This window comes from Tenrec ecaudatus, chromosome 4 (assembly GCF_050624435.1).
Source record: "Tenrec ecaudatus isolate mTenEca1 chromosome 4, mTenEca1.hap1, whole genome shotgun sequence".
NCBI classification, from domain to species: Eukaryota; Metazoa; Chordata; class Mammalia; order Afrosoricida; family Tenrecidae; genus Tenrec; species Tenrec ecaudatus.
The window spans coordinates 59822253-59840043 of NC_134533.1; the positions used below are offsets into that span (position 1 = coordinate 59822253).

At 45.9% G+C, this 17791-nt stretch overlaps 1 pseudogene; it reads left to right on the top strand.

Annotated features, from left to right (window-relative positions):
* Positions 1 to 7209: 7209 nt before the first annotated feature.
* LOC142446691 (proteasome activator complex subunit 2 pseudogene) lies at positions 7210 to 7956 on the top strand (annotated as a pseudogene).
* Positions 7957 to 17791: the final 9835 nt, after the last annotated feature.

Here is a 17791-nt window from a genome sequence, read left to right on the forward strand (position 1 = left end):
CCAGTGTATTGTCCTCAAGGCTTGGCACTCTGGGATGGGGTCTGGTCCCTCTCTCCCTTTCCTGTGGCGACATAAACAATCCCCTCCCCTTGGGTGTATTAGTGCCCTGTTCCCCATCACCTTTGTTTTCTTTTGTTTTCTCTTTCCTTTCTTCCCCCTCTTTTCCCCACCTTTTCAGTTGGCTGCCATTTGCATACATGAGTTGGATCAGACCCCTGTCAAAGTGCCTGGACCTCGACCCAGGATTTATGCATTAAGTAGCTTATCCTCTATGCCCATTGTACTTTTTGAGCTTACTTCAATGAACTCATGTTGTACTTGTCCTTTTGTTCATGGCTAACTTTGTTTAGCATAATTTCCTCCAACTCTTTCCATAAGGCAATGTGCTTCATGCATTCATCACTGCTTTTGAGGGCTGCATAGTACTCCACTGCATGTATATACCAGGGTTTTTTAATCCATTCATCACTTAATGGAAATTTAGAGTGTTTCCAGGTCTTTGCAATTGTGAACTGTGCCACAATGAACATTGGAGGACAGATGTCTGGTCTCGGTCTGTCTCACTTCTTTTGGGTATGTGCCCAGTAGGGGGATTACTGGGTCATATGAACTCGATTTCCATTTGTTTTAGGAATCACCAGATCCATTTCCATAGTGGCTGCACTGTCTACAGGACCACCAGCAGGGAAAAAGAGTTCCTATTCCACCACACCCTCTCCAGCACTTGTTGCTTTCTGATTTTTTTAATTGGTCTATGTTGGAGGATGTTAAGCGGTATCTCATAGTTGTTTTAATTTGCATTTCCCTTATGGATAATGATCTTGAATATTTTCTCATGTGTTTATTGGCCATTTGGATTTCTGCCCGTGTGAAACTTCTGTTTAGGTCTTTTTTCTATCCTCAGTGGGCTCTTTGTTTTGTTTTGTTTTCTTGTTGCAGGTTAGCAGAGTATTGTAGATTTTAGTAATAAGCCCTTTGTCTGATGTGTCATTGCTAAAGATGTTTTCCCAGTCTGTGGGCTCTCTTATCACTTGCTCAGCAAAGTCTTTCAATGTGCGCAGGTGTGTTATCTTCAGTATATCCTACTTGTCAATTTGTGCCTCCTCTGCGTTGTGTTCTTCCCTGTTTCTGACAGCCTATGTATCCCTGGCACCAGAGTTCTTAGATTTATCCATATTCCCTCACTGAGAGCTCTAATAGTGTGGGGGTTTGCTTCAAGGTCTGTCATCCACCTCAACTTCATTCTTTTGCATGAAGTGAGGTGAGGATCTTGCTTCATTTTCTGCAGGTAGATATCAATTTTTTTCCAGCACCATTTGTTGAAAAGGGTGTCTCATTCCCATTTAATATTTTGGGGGCCCTTATTGAAGATCACTTGTCTGTATGCAGATGTTTTCACCTCTGGATTTTACGTTCTTTCTCATTGGCCTGAGTATCTGTCATTATACCAATACCACGCTGTTTTGACTACTGTGGCTGTGTAGTAGGTGTTGCAGTCAGGTAAAGCAAGCCCTCCCACTTTGTTCTTCTTCTTGAGGAGTTCTCTGCTAATTCTGGGCTTCTTCCCTCTCCATATGAAGTTGGTAGTCAGTTTCTTCAATTCCTTGAAAAAAGATGTTGGTATTTGTATAGCATTAAATTTAAATAGTGCCTTGGGTAGGATTTACATCTTTACTATGTTGAGTCTTCCGATTCATGAGAATGAGATATTCTTCCATTTGTGGAGGTCAGTCTTGGTTTCTTGTAATAGTGTTCTGTAGTTCTCCTTGTACAAATCTTTTGTTTTGTTTTGGTTTGGTTATGTATATCCCTAGATATTTCAATTTGTGCTTTGCTATTGTGAACAGTAGTACCTTATTGATCTCCTCTTCTATGATCTTGTCCATTGTATATAGCAATCCAATAGATTTCTGTTTGTTGATCTTGAATGCTGCCACAATCCTAGTCCTCTATCACTTCCAGTACTCCTCTTGTGGAGCTTTTAGGGTTTTCAATATGTAAGATCATATCATCTGCAAATAATGATAGTTTCACCTCTTCTTTCCCCAGATGACTTCCCTTAATGTCTTTCCTTTGCCTTGCATTATTAGCTAGGACTTCCAGTAAGATGTTGGATAAAAGAGGGGACAAAGGACATCCTTGTCTGGTCCCCTTTTTCAGTGGGAATGTTTTCATATTTTCTCCATTCATTACTACATTGGAAGTTGGTTTGTCATATATGGCTTGTGTTATATTGAGGAATTTTCCTTCCATTCCTATCTTCTTGAGTGCCTTAAACAGGAATGGGTGTTGGATGTTGTCAAATGCTTTTTATGCATCTATCAATATTATCAAGTGGTTCTTATCCTTTTTCCTGTTAATATGGTGAATAATGTTGATGGACTTTCGGATATTAAACCATCCTTGCATCCCTGAAATGAATCCCACTTGGTCATGATGAATTATTCATTTTATATACTTTTGTATTCTATTGGTCAATATTGTGTTAAGGATTTTTTCATTGGTTCTCATTAGAGATATCGGTCTGTAGTTCTCAATTCTTGTGGGATCCTTACCACTTTAGGTATCAGTGTTATACTAGCTTCATAGATAGAGTTTGGGAGAGTTCCGTCCCTTTCTATGCTTTGGATGAGTTTGTGTAGGATTGATTTCAGTTCTTCCCTAAATGCTTGATAAAATTCTCTGGAGGAGCCCTCTGGCCCAGGGGATGTTTCAGTTGTAGTCCCTGATAACCTTACATATTTTTTTCTATTGTTATGGGTCTGTTGAGGTTCTTGACGTCCATCTGGAATAACTCGGGAAGGATTGCTTTTCCAGGTATGTCCATGTCTTCTGAGTTGTTAAATTCATTGCGGTATAGGACTCTGTAGTGCTGTGTAATTAACCTCTTATTTTCATTACTCGTTTATCTCTGCCTTGATTTTTATTATTTTTCTCTTGCCATTAGTAGGATTATGTTGACTCTGCTGTAATTGCTGGAGGCTTTGTGACAAAGTGTCCATTATAAGTCTCACTTCCTTTGTTATGTTACATTTATTGCTATCACTGCTTGTGCTGTGTTCCAAAGGTTTTGGTACATTGTATTCTCATTCTCTTTGGTTTCTAAAAATTTTCATATTTCATCTCTGATCTGGACCAGTACACATTCATTTTGCACAAGAGAGTTAGTTATTCATCATTCAGTTATTTGCCCTTGTTTTCTTAACTGTCCTTTTGTTGATTTCCAGCCTTATTTCACAGTTGTCCAAGATGTAAGTTTGAGTGATCCATGTGTTTGAATGTATTCAGATATACTTGTGCCCCAGCATGTATTCTATCTTCAAGTGTGTGTTGGGCGCACTTGAAACGAATGTGATTTTTTTTTGCGTTTGGATTAAGAGCTGTAAACTTTCGATCAAATTGCCTAATTGTAGAATTTAGTTCTATAGCTTCCTTGTTAAGTTTCTTTTCCTGTGATCTATATTTCTCAGAGAGCCATGTACTAAAGTAATCTATGCTTGTTGAACCTGTGATTTCTTTTCTCATCTTTTGGAGTGTTTGACGAATTTCACAGGTCTCTTGTTAGGCACATACATATTATACTCACTTGTTCTTTGTCTACTGTTCCCTTGAGCCTTACATATTGCCCTTCCCTACTTTATCTCCTGTTATGGCTTGCCCATTGAGATACGTTTGTCAGAGATCAGGACTGCAACCCTGCTTTCTTTGAATTGCCATTTGCTTGGTATATTTTTTGCCAGCCTTTAATTCTCAGCCTATTTTTGTTTGCAAGCTTGAGATGTTTCTATTGTAGACAATAGATCAATGGGTTATGTTTTTTAGCCAGTCTGCTAGTCTTTGTCTTTTAATGGATGAATTCAGTCCATTGACATTCAGAGTTATTACATCCATCTGTGTGTGGGCTCTGATGACATCTCATACTTTCTGTGTTGGATATTTACCTACCTCCCTTCTTATCATTGCATTGTGTGTTGGGGGGAGGGTTATTCATTATTTCTGTCTTTACAACATTGAGTTAATGTTGTCGTGGGGGCTATTTTCAATGTGTTGACCTCTGGGTGGAGATGCTCGATGTGGTGGTCTCCCATTTGTGCTCAATGCATGATGTTCTTCTGATCACAGTGGGTCGGTAAGAATTTTTTGTAGAGCTCGGTTTGTTTTAACGCATAATTTGAAATTTTCTTGTCCAGGAAGACTCGTATTTTCCCAACTATCTTGATAGTTTGGCATGGTAGAGGATTCTTGGGTTGGAATTGTTCTATTTCTACTTTTTAAAGATGTTACTCCACTCTCCTCCTCTTCATGGTGTCTGATGATAGGTCTGAGCATATTATTATCTGAGTACCTTTATAAGTGACTACCTTTTTTTTCCCTAGCTGCTCTTATGATTTTTCTCCTTTTCCTCAATGTTAGGTAGTGTAACTACTATGTGCCTTGCTGACTTCTTCCTCAGATTCAGTCTAGCTGGTGTGCTCTCTGCTTCCTAAATGATTGCCTGATTCTCATTAACTGGGGAAGTTTTTTGTTGGTTTTTAAATCACTTTATTGGGGGCTTGTACAACTCTTATCATAATCCATACATATCCATTGTGTCAAGCACATTTGTACATTTCTTGCCATAATCATTCTCAAAACATTTTCTTTCTACTTGAGCCCTTGGTATCAGCTCCTCTTTTTTCCCCTCCCTCCCTGCATCCCTTCCCTCATGAACCCTTGATTATTTGTAAATTATTTTTCTTTCATGTTTTACACTGTCCAACATCTCCCTGGGGGAAGTTTTCTTCCAGGATTTCCAATGATATTTTTGCAGTTGATTTCTTCCTTTTGTCTTGTTCTGGTAATCCAGTTATTCAAATGCTGTTCCTAGTCATGGTATCAGACTTTTTTCTTAGGTTTTCTTCAGCTTCTTTGATTAACTTATTTGACCATCTTTCCAGTTTGTTTAAGTCTGTCTGGTTGTCCTCGAGGTCACTGGTATGGTTCTTTGCTTCTTCTAGTCTGCTCGTGATGTCTGTTAATTTATTATTTGCCTCTGTTACCTCATCCCTTATCACTTGTATTTCCCTTTGGTGCTCATTCCTTAACTCTTGTATTTCCCTTTGGTGCGTGGCCTTTACCACCTCTATCGTTTCATCATTCATCCTTTTTCTGTATCCTTTATGACTTCAAGCAGCATTCCAAAGATTTCTTTCCTTTGTAGATCAACGTCTGCTTCTTCTTTGCACGTTGTTAGGTCCAGGACTTCTGCTGACATAGCCTTTTGAATCTCCTGCCTTTTCATTGAGATTTTGGGGGCTGGTTGCTGTCTGCATGTCATTTTAAAGTAACTTGGCACCATTTTCCCGAGTGTTGAAGAGAACTTGAGTTTCTCTTTGGGAGACTCATAGAAATGCTGCTATGGATGACCTGCAGCTAACTGTGCTGGGCGGTCGGGCTACCACTTTATCCCACTGTGGTTTCACTCCCTCCCTAACCAACAAGTATTCTGTTAGTTGGAAGGAAAATTGGATGGCCCTCTAAGGGGATGCTCGTCAGGTGGTTGTGGGCTAGCGAGGATGGCACTACACTAGGTAGGCTCGCACGAAGCCATAGCAGTGTGGCCCATGGCAGCTTGGATAGCCTTAGAGGGCATATGGGGGTTTCCACCTCTGCAGGAGTGCCACTGAGGGTGCGTGGGTGTGCCCACATTAGTGTATAGCACCACAGATGAAGGGCTGAATTGCCCTAGTCAGAAAGAGCACCATGGAGGTTGGGCAGAGGTTCCCACAGCAGTGTGAAGTGTAGCAGAGGGGTGGTGGGATGAAGCCCTGCAGAAGGTGGGATGAAGTTCCTTCATCCATGTGTAGGGCTGCAGAGGGTGGTCATGGGTTCCCCCAGCTGCATGGAGCACCATGAAAGATGACCAGAGGTTCCCTGAACTGAGTAGAATACCACGAGGGATTGGTGGGAGTTCCCCCAGCCACTTAGAGGGCCTTGGAGGGTAGAAGGGTGTTCCCTCAACCGCTCTGAGGGCAACGGGTGTTCTACCATCCATGTGGGGGGTGGCAGAAGGCTGTCAGGATTTCTCAAAGCTTCTAAGAGGGTGGCAGTAGTTCCCCCAGGTGCTGGAAGGGTAGTGGGCTTTCCCTCAGGCACTTATGGGGCCATGGGAGGGAGGCAGGAGTTCCCCAGCCAGTAAGAGGTCTTTGGGAGTTCCTCCAGATGTGTGTCAGGCCTCGGAAGGTGGACGGAAGTTCCCCCAGCTGCTAAAATGGCAGCAAAGGTTACCCTAGCCACTATGAGGACAGTGGGAGTTTTCCCTGGAGTGTGTAGAGCCCGGGGGACAGGCGCAAGTTCCCCCAGCAGCTAAGAGGGTGGGTAGAGTTCCCCCAGCTGGGTGTACGGTGGGCAGAGTTGCTTGCCCTAGGAAAAGGGGAGCACCATGGAGGCCAGCAGTGGTGTGTGAAAGGAAAGTAAGGGGAGAAAAAAGAAAAGGAAAAACTGAACCAGCCAAGACTGTGGCAGGAAAGAGGTGGGGGTGGGGGGGAGACTTAAGAAATAGATGAGCCCAAACTGCCTGACTGGAGAGGTTTAAACCTTGCTCCAAGGCTGCAGCAGCTGTGGATGTGTTGAAGTAAAGCCCTTGGACTGGCCAAAGTAGCCTGGCGTTGGCCATAACTGTGGCAGGGCTAAAGCTAAGTCCTAGCCAGTCTCTGCTGTGCTAAGCCAAAAGTCCATAGCTCTTCAAACCCTAATGGATCTGAGTCTACTTATCTTTATGATACTCCTCCTGTGACTTAAAAGTGTGGAGTTTCCCTCTCAGTGGCTCTCCTGCATTTATTTCTGTGGAATCCCTCCAGTGTGCGTTACTCAGTCGCCATCTTGCCGCAACCTCTGCGTATCAAGTTTTAGGCTGTGATTTCCATGTTGTAGAACATTGAGTTCCTCTGATTACCATGAGTCCATGCACGAAGGAAAATGTATTGGACCTCTACAGGATGTGTCATTGTGGCCCTGTCCTCTCTCTTATGGTCCCTTACTCCCTCGTGCCATAGTGACCAGGTGTATATGCGGGGTTGACTAGAAAAACAAACCCAATGACATTAATATATATGTAAGAGAGCTCTAGATCAAAACACAAATTATGCATCTATAAAACATCCCAGAGTGAAAGTGAAAGCCCTGGTGGTGGTGAGTCGGAAGACTGAAGACCTCACAACTGTTAAGAGCATGGCCAGGCCTTGTGGGGTGTGCCTGAGCAGGGACACCCGCAAATAGGTGGATGTCTTCAGGCAAAATCTCTTCCAGGAGACTGAGAAATTCCTCTGCACATTCTTTCCACAGAAGATCATGTACCTGAATCAGATGCTGAAAGTGGACTCCTTCAATATGACTGCCCCAGCTTCCATTCGGGCCCCGCTGGACATCCCTATCCCAGACATCCCCCTCCCCGCCCCCCGCCCCACACACACCCAAGGATGATGAGATGGAAATGGATAAGCCAGAGAAGAAAGACTTTCCCAAGTGCAGCTTTTTCCCTGGGAATGAGAAGGTTCTGGCCCTGCTTTCCCTAATGAGGCCAGAAGTCTGGACTCTAAAAGAGAAATGCATTCTGGTGATCACATGGATCCAACATCTGATTCCCAAGATTGAGAATGGCAATGACTTTTTGGGTTGGCCATCCAGGAGAATGTGCTAGAGAGGGTGACTTCTGTCAAGACCAAGATGGAAGCCTTCCAGACAACCATTTCCAAGTACTTCTCCGAACGTGGGGATGCCATCTCCAAGGACTCCAAGGTGACCCATGTGATGGACTACTGAGCCCTGGTGCATGAGCAAAATAAGGAAACCTTCAGGGAGCCCTCTGCCATGGTGCTGAACCTGAGGACCTTCTATGCTGAACTTTATCATATCATTAGCAGCAACATGGAGAAAATTACCAATCCCAAGGGTAAAGATAAGTCATCTATATACTGAGCCTAGAGCTAGAAGGGAATAAATGACCTGTACTTTGTATGGGTTAATAAATAAATAAAACATTCCATTCCTGTCCAACTCACGTCCATAATTCTCTTTTCAGAATCACAAAGCCATGAGCAATGGATGCATAATGCAGGAACATCGCCAGCTGGTGAATGCAAAGCATTGTGGATCCAATGGTGGTGGATGCATCTCCAGGGCTTGCGCACATCTCAGCATGGCTCATCAACAGGAAGGAGAAGGCAGAGAGGGAGGTGTGGTTCCCAGTACCCACCTTATGAGAGGGCCACACCCACAAGGAGGCACCATGACCTAATTGATAGGCTAGACTGCACCCCGACACTTTTATATCTTCAAGTTAACATAAAATTATGTAACTAGCACAGCAGGCTTTGGTGTTAGATACGGGAAGTGGCAAAGCCTGACTCCTATAATTTTCCAGACCTCAGATTCCTCTTGAACAATGTAGACAATAATAACATCTCGCTAGTATTCTGTGGAGATCTAACATATGAACAGATGTCAATCAGACCCAGGCTCTCGTCCTCTTTAACCTCTCCCTTTCCAAGCAGGAGCATCCTGTCCTCACACCAAAAGTCAACCATCAGGAGGAACAATACATGCTGTGACATGGAGGAACTGTGAAAACATTCTGCTAAGTGAAAGAAATCAGACCAAAAAAAAAGACAACCACTGTATAGCATAAGCAAAGGCGAAGAGACAAAAGTCTAAAAGTAGCTACCTGCATTATGGGCATTGAAATGAATAAATTGAAACACAATGTTTACATAGTTGAACGTAAAACTATTAGTTCTGTAAACCTTCACCTAAATTACAAGTTAAAATTTTTTTTAATAAAATGAAATAAAAGTTGTTACCATGGCCTCGGGAAAGGAAGAATGGAGAGATATTACTTAAGGGATACTGAGCTCCTTGGGGTGATTGAGAACGTTTAAATATAGACAGTGGTAACGGCTAACAATACGACAGATGCAACTAATGTCACCGAACTAGACACTTACGGATAATTAAAGTGGCAAATTCCAACACAATATTTTTAAGTGGAAGAAAGAACAGTCTATCCTCAAGAGGACTAAATTTGTTCATCTGATTGAAGCCCTTTGCAGGATGTAAGTGCTATATGGTGTGCTCCTGCTGCTACTGTAAAGATGGTAGACGGAAACGCAAGTTGAACTTGACGTTTCCACCACCACACCACCCCAGGGCTTCAAGAAGCCCTCTAGATTATTCTGAAGCTCACTGGAGTTGCAGCCTCCAGATTACAGGTGTGAACAGAAAAGGACGTGCAGAGGTTCTTAATTGGGGGGCGGGCGGGGTTGGGAGAAATGCACACCCTTACTCATTAGAAGAAATTTTCAAATTAAAATTTGATAGCCATATCATTTCTCATCATCCAACTGGCAAAAATCCAAAAGTGTGACACCACCACCTGCTGTGGGGCAACAGTCCTTGTACCAGGCTGGTGGGAACGCAGAAGGTGAAGACTCCTGGGGGAGGGGAATTGGCAAAACTACATATTCATTCATTCTTCGTTTGAGCCAGCACCCCCACATTTCAGAGGCTACTGCAAAAAACACACTGATAAAACGGGAGGTGGAAGAAAATGCCCACAGAAGGCATCGGGCAGCAGTGATCCAAGCAAAAGTCTAACAGCAGCCACCTCCATGGAGCTGATGGGGCTCTGGGGCCTCAGGAGGGTGGGGTGCAGGCCCCTGAGAAAAGGAGCGAAGAAAAGCTGCATCTGCCACCGTGAAGGCTCTGCGGCCAGATGAGGAAAGCTAGATGGGCAGAAACGCACATTGCATGATTTTGCCGTTTTCCTACAAAAGCAGGGAGCAGGTGTTAATATGTAGACTCACAGATACATATTTGTCGGGGTGTTTTGATGCTGGTACTGTTATTGCAATTTTTCTCATTTTATTGTAATGAAATCATACAGTATGTAATGAAAAATGTTTCCCTTTGAACCATTACTCAGTGGCTTTAGCTTATGTATTTAAAGGCACGCAGTGGAAAGGTGTGGTGTATTCTTTCAGCCCTCTGTGTGCAGCTGGAACCTGGCTCCTGCCTAAGCCACCCTGAATTATCTATCTGCTGCATTTTGCCCTGGTGTTTTATGGTCACCACTGACAACCACTTTTGTTCCTGAGCACACCAGAATTTCAAGGAATTTAATAGCCCCTTAGGAGCCCTGATAGCTTAGTGGGTTACATGTTGATCTGGTAACCATAAGGTCACTAGTTCAGGACCACCAGCTGCTCTACAGGAGAAAGATAAGATAATCTATTCCTATAAAAAGATATCATTTCAGAAACCCACAAGGCAGTTCCACTCTCCCCTATGGGTTTGCTGTAAGTTAAAGTTGACTAGGAGGGAGTGAGCTCGGCTTTTAGTTTGGACCAATCTTAAGGAGCCCTAGTGGCACTGGTAGGTGCCACTAACCACACGGTAGGTGGTTCAAACCCAGCAGCCATCCACAGGGAGAAAGCTGAGGCTATCTGTTCCCATAAAGATATACAGTCTCACATCCTCTAAGGGGGTGCTTTGACTCAGAATTAACTCAATAGCAGTGGGTTTGGAGTTTGGATGTCTTGCTGTTTACCTTGACAAAGAGGGGCCGAGAGGCCACAAGGCGATGCTCCCGTCTTCCAAGGCGAGCAGACCATTCCGTGCGGTTCCTCAGAAGGTCCTTGGTGGGGCTGCCCCTCGGTGGTGATCGTGGTCCTCCGTTTAATAAGCACATTCTTAGATGGACTTTCCTCTTCCTCCGTCACTCACCAACCACCCAACGAACCGCCTGCACACAGGTCTTTTCTCCGACTCTGCATTGCAATCATACTCCCTGGCAAGCTTGACCCCGGAGGGCCAGGGGGAACGATCTTAGCTGGGTAGGTACTTCCTGGAAGGGGTTGTGCGGGGCATGTTATTCTGACAACCCTAAAGAATCCGCATCTCTGCTGAGACACTGCAGCTGAGCAAGTCACTCCTTGCCCACTGCCCCCCAGCACAACGTGAAAGAACCGACCTATGAACCAGTGGGGGCTGCCACTCCATTGGTGCTACTTACTAGGGAGCCCCAAGCCTCGCCGCATCCTACAGAAACCCATTGGGGGAAAGGCACCATCGTTTCTAGGGTCACCCCTCTGGCAGTGTCCCCTCTCACACACCGAGTAACTGCACTGATGGGAACCCACCTGTCTAGCTCCAGAGCCGCTGCACATGATTCAGCTCCTTGCTGTCTCGAGTCCAAATCCCAGCACTGACTTCCCTCTTCCCAGGAAGGCCCCTCACTGGCTTCCAAACAGCCCCAAACTGCCCATGTCTTCGCTGCTCCCAGACCCAGACTCTGCAGTCCGCACAGTCCCCGGCCCTTCGTCTGTCTGCAGGACACACTGACTGACTGTGCAACCCGCTCTGTCCCCTGTGTTTGTTCCAATTTGCTCAAATCCCCTTAAACATGTGAAGCCTGGAAGAGGACACAGATGTTCTCGGATCTGGACTGATGGGCTGGCCAGAGCAAAGCCTGCAGGGATTGCCACCCCCTTTGATCTGGAGCCGATGGCCGTATAGCTCAGGAGGGATTCATCAACTTTCCTGACAAGCAAGGCACAGCGCTGGCTCCGAATGAGCGTTCATGCTGGCCTCGGCTAAGCCAGCCTTCCTCCTCCAACACATGGGTGACGTGTTGCCGTGAACCTGAATTCACAAGGTTGCCATTTAGTGATTTCAATTCCATTCAAGGAACACCCACCAAAGTGGTGGGTGCTACGTTGAGCGTGGCACGATTGACCTTCATACTTCTCTTTTTAAGCCATCATTCCACTCTAAGCTTCTCTGGGCACCACACCTCGTGGCCCCTCAGGAGGGCCTGGCATGCTCCACTCCCATCCGCCTCAGCCATTGAGGCCTTGCTCAAGAGCAGGGCACACCTGGAAAACTGCCGGGCCTCGGGAGTGGCTTCGGAGTGGCCACGCAGTGCCAGGCAGGGTATTTTTGTTTCTGAGAACACAGCTGCCAAGAACACTTCAAGCGATGATTTACTCCTTCTCCGGGGCTTGTTTACACCAGAGCGCTCTGTTCCCGTCAGAGGCTGAGCCTCCTGTGAAAAATCTGTCACAATTTGTGATCTGAAAGGAACCTGTTTGCCCGAAGGAAAAAGAAATCTCATCATTGCTTTTTTGCCCCACACAGGAAACCATTCCCTGCTCCTGCAGGTCTCCCAGATATGCCATTAGCTGACCTCGGCCTAGACCAGCGGTTCTCAACCTTCCTAATGCCACAACCCTTGAACAGAGTTCCTCATGTTGTGGTGCACCCCACAATCATAACATTATTTGTGTTACTACTTCATAACTATAATTTTGCTACTGTTATTCATCTGGCGACCCCTGTGAAAGGGTCGTTTGACCCCAAAAGAGGTCATGACCCATAGGTTGAGAACTACTGGCCTAACCCCTGTCCTAGTCAGAGGGTGTCTGGCGTTTGAAGCATGATTTCCTATTCCCTCTACCCTTTGGCCAGCTGATCATGTCTGGACCACAGGATGTCGTATTTAACCCTCTAAACCCAGCAGACCACATGTAATCCTGACCCTTTTCAGTCAGTCGCCACAAAGCTTGAGTCGAGCTAGCATGTCTTCAGACAAACTGGGTTTACACTGGCCACGCGGCACCGTGACAAGAACTCTGAGTTGCTCTGGGTTACAATGTATCGCTAGCAGTCTATATGACCCTCCGTTTCCTCTTCTGCTACCAGGAGAAAGTTGAGGTAGAGATTCTCCAAGGGCTCCTGGAGTGTGATGTTAGAGGGCCCTGTGGATTACGTGGCATCAGAGTGGCTGGGTTTGAACCCCAGTTCTGCCATTAACTAGCTGTCTGGCATTACGAAAGGTGCTTAAGTTCTTTAAATCTCCACTTCCTCTTCTGTAAGATGGGGATAATACTATGCTTAACTCAGGGTGCTTATGAGGACAAAATAACCCATCAAGTGCTCATACAGGTTCCTGGCTCATAATAAATGTTCAGTAAGTGGTTTTTTTTTTGTTGATGTTTCTTTTCTTTTGCTTTGTTTTTCTCTGTCTTGTTTTATGTGCATATTATTATCTCTGCAGGTCTATCTAGATAAGATAGACAAGATAAACAATCTGGAGGAAAAAACAGGACCAATGGTTCCAGGGGGACATGAGAAAGGGGAGGCAGGGGAAAGGAAGTGGTGTTAAAAAAAACCAGGGACAAAGGAACAAGTGATCCAAAATCGATGGCGAGGATGGTGTAGGAGGCCTGGTAGGGCTTCATCAAGAGTAATGTAACCGAGAGGAATTACTGAAACCCAAATGAAGGCTGAGCATGATAGTGAAACAAGAGGAAAGTAAAAGGAAATAGAGGAAAGAGCTAGAAGGCAAGGGGCATTTACAGAGGTCTAAATACAGACATGTACATATGTAATTATATTTATATAGGATGGTGGGGAAATATATCTATGTACATATATTTATAGGTTTATTATTAAGGTAGAATGTGGACATTGGGCCTCTACTCAAGTACTCCATCAATGCAAGAACACTTTGTTCTATTAAATTAGCGTTCCATGATGCTCAACTTCCCAACATGATCGCTGAAGATAAAGTGGGTACATAAGCAAATGTAGTGAAGAAAGCTGATGGTGCTTGGCTAACAAAAGATATAGCATCTGGGGTCTTAAAGGCTTGAAGATAAACAAGCAGCCATCTAGCTCAGAAGCAAAAAAGCCCACATGGAAGAAGCACACCAGCCTGTGCGATCATGAGGTGTCGAAGGGATCAAGTATCAGGCATCAAAGAACAAAAAAATCATATCATTGTGAATGAGGGGGAATGCGGAATGGAGACCCAAAGCCCATCTGTAAGCAATAGGACATCCCCTTTCAGTGAAACAGGGGGCTTTGTGGCTCTAGTCAGAGTCAGAGATTATCTACCATTTTAAATCTCTCAGATAGAGGAAGCGATACCCACGACTTCCTAGAGTCCCAGCACAGAGATGGAGCTTGGATTCAAACACTGGGACTCTGTAGGCCCCATCAGTTTGTAGAATCACCTGGAATCATTTCAGAGGCCGGTCCCACACTAGCTCTCTCCTCTAGCACAGCCACCACTCCAACGCTCTGCATAGTGGTCAAGCAGGGGTTATGAAACAGGGCAGAAGCTGTCTGAGGTCTCTCATGGGGACTTCTTTGGGGTTCTCAAACCATGCTGGCGGGGACAGGGGGAGCCTTCATGACTAAGCAAAGAGATGGAAATGTACGACGGCATGCGTCCTGAGACAGTCCTTCCATTGCGTGGTTCCAAGATGCACCTTAGAAGGCTGAAGAGCACACGTCTTTGCTCTTGCTAGTTTATTTTGTGCCTAGAATAGGCTTTAAAAAATCCCCGCCATCAGGTCCATTCTGACTTACAGTGCCGCCGTATCACAGAGTAAAACTGGCCCTGTGGGTTTCTGAGACTATAACTCTTTGGGGGAGTAGAATGTCTCCTCTTTCTCCCAAGGAGGGGCCTGGCGGTTTCAAACTGCTGACCCATAAATGGCACTGCTCTTTTCTCCACCTGAGATGGCAACCTCAGAGAGATCAAACAAAAGCTGGCACATTGTGACGGAAAAGGTTGGTGTCTGGGTGAAAGGCTTTGGTCTGCAGCAATGAAAAGCTTCCTAATCTTAAAGCCCCCGCCATGAGCATATCAATATGTTGTATCATTGGTGATGTGCATGTCACTATGTTGTATCATTGGTGATGAGCATATCAATATGTTGTATCATTGGTGATGAGCATATCAATATGTTGTATCATTGGTGATGAGCATATCAATATGTTGTATCATTGGTGATGAGCATATCAATATGTTGTATCATTGGTGATGTGCATGTCACTATGTTGTATCATTGGTGATGAGCATATCAATATGTTGTATCATTGGTGATGAGCATATCAATATGTTGTATCATTGGTGATGAGCATATCAATATGTTGTATCATTGGTGATGTGCATGTCACTATGATGCTGTCAGCACTGCCACTGGTGTCTCACACACCAGCAGGGACACCTGGGGAGGCAGCTATCTGTGGCGCTTCCATATTAAAGTGAGCCAGGAAGAAAGGCCTGAGATCTAGGACCCAGAACAAAATCATACCCAATGTGAATGGAGAGGACATGGAGTGGAGACCCAATGCCCTTCTGTAGACAATTGGAAATCTCTTCACAGAGGGGTCACAGGGAAGAGATGAGCCAGTCAGGGTGCAGTCTAGCACGGATGAAACACACAACTTCCCTCTAGCTCTTTGGTGCTTCCTTCCCCCCACTATCATCTCAATTCTACCTTACAAATCGGATTAGACCAGAGCATGCACACTGCTACAGATAAGAGCCCGAAACACAGGGAATCCAGGATAGATACACCCCTCAGGGCCAACAAGGAGAGTAGAGATACCAGGAACATTAGGGAAGGGATGGGGGAGAAAGAAGGAATCAATCACAAGGATCGAACTATAAGCCCCTCCCAGGACAATTAATGGGAAAGTGGGTGACAGGTGATGGAGGATGATGTGAGATACGGAAAAAAATAATCTATAATTTATCAAGGGTTCTTGAGGGAGGGCAGGCAGGGGAGGGAGGGAGAAGAAGTGGGGAGATGATATCAGGGGCTCAAGTGGGAAGAGAATGCTTTGAAAATGATGATGGCGGCATATGTGTAAATGTGCTTGACACACTGGAGGAATGTGTGGATTGTGATAAGAGATGTAAGAGCCCCCAATAAAAGTATTTTTTTTAAAGAAAGAAAGGCCAGGAAATCTACTTCCCAAGATTAGCCACTCAAAGTCCTCTGGATTACAACCGAATATCGTGCGGCGTCATGCTGAAAGGTTAGCCCCCTGCAAGGCAGTCAACACCACAGAAGACCTGAGCAGATCAGCAGTCAGGAAGGTGGCATCTGACAGGGTACGGTGTCCTATTGTGTATGGGAATGCCATGCGTCCAAGCTTGCTGGATGCCAACTAATTTCCAGAACCAGCTGGACTTGTCACCTCTGTCTCAGGCGACCCTGAGCGACCAGAGATGCCCCTGCTTGGGCCTGGCCCTGGAAATGGGACCACACTGTGCCACGGAGTGGAACTCATGCCGCCTGCAGGCAGCTCACCCTGAGCAGAAAAGAATGGCAAGCTACCGGGACTACTGCCTTGTCCCAAGAATCCCATCAAGAAAGCAGCAGCAGCGTTATAGGAATACGTCTCTTGCGTAGAAGGACGCCTCACAAGTGAGACATCAGCGTTCCCTCCAACGCCCTCCTTCCTACTACACCAAATCCTACGCAACTCTCCACACTCAGCTCTCCAGTCCTTGCCCTCCACCCAAGCGGTCCTCTCCATCTGTGCAGCGGGTCCGCGTGGAGGCCCAGGACTGTGCCAGCCCCTGGCTGCGTGACTGTGTACACGCTGCTTCATCTATTCCGTGTGCCTCAGTGTCCTTTTCTGAAAAAGCATCTGATGGCAGTTCCCATCTCTCTGTGTATGCTGAAGACGAGTTGAGCATTTGGGGGAACAGTGTCAGGCCTACACTTAATTCAGGAGCCCCTGGTGCTGCAAATAATTGACACACGTGGCTGCTAACCAAAGAGTTGGAGCTTGAGTTCCTCCAAAGGTACCTCGGGAGAAAGGCCCAGTTCTGAATAATCACCATTGGAAAGCCCCGGGGGCATAGTTCTACCAACACACAGGGGTTGCTGTGAGTCAGAATAGACTAGACAGCAGTGGGGGGTGGGGGGGGTTTGTGTTTCCAATAGTATTGAAGGTCCATTTGTGGAATAGGAGGGGAGGGGGCAAAAAGGAACGTCACGCCCTTTCTCTCTGGCTTACCTAGCCCAGCACCAACCGAGCCTCCTCTGCACCTTCCCTGATGGTAGTAGGCCAGGTCACCAACCTCACCAGACCTCATGCACCCCAGAGACCAGGATGCTACAACAGAGTGGAGACAACTCAAAACACAGTCCTCACAAGGAGCTACCCCTGACCTGCTGACAAAGATGCCACTGACCAGAGAGAGCGCCTCAAAAAGAAACAAGAGGGCAGAGCTCAGGATCCCGGACACCCCTGAGCTGTGAGACTGCTCAGGACGGAGCTTCAAAACAGCTGGCCTTCAGGCCCCAGTGCCTGCTGCTCCAGTCAGAAAGTCAAGATGCTGGGGACCAGAGCTAAACTTCCAGCCCAGCCCTACACTTGGTCCAGGCCTGAGCTTCGCAACCAGGCCCAGCACCTAATTTTCTCCACCCCCACGTGTAGACAGACTCCCCGGACTGGGGAGTGGGCTCATGCAGGAGGGCCCACAAGCTCAGACTCACTAGACAATTAACCGGGTTTTTATTATGGTCCTGGGAGTAATAAACAAGCAGGCCTGACATCTGGGTCATTCCTGAGACTCCTACTTCATTGGCTTTAGAGGCCCCTTGACGGTAAAGAATTTCAAAGCTACTGACTCCATAGTATATTAAAGTGGAATAAATTCCCCTGAATGGTCCTCAGGTGAGACGCAGTGCTTAGGAAATGTTTCATCGCGTAGGACCCAATACTGACCCCTAGTGGTCCTGAGATCAGCAGGAGCCCAGCCTTTGCCTGGCCTTGAGACTTGTCTTCCCTGTGTCATTCTCGCTGTCTCCAACTTGCCCCAGCTTCTGGATCCCTTAGAATCGTAGGTGCAGGGGGGCATGGGAATGAGATACTTCCCACCTTTGTTTCTTCGGAGGCACTTATGGGTTAGAGACCAAACAGGGACCTATTGGTCTCTGGATAC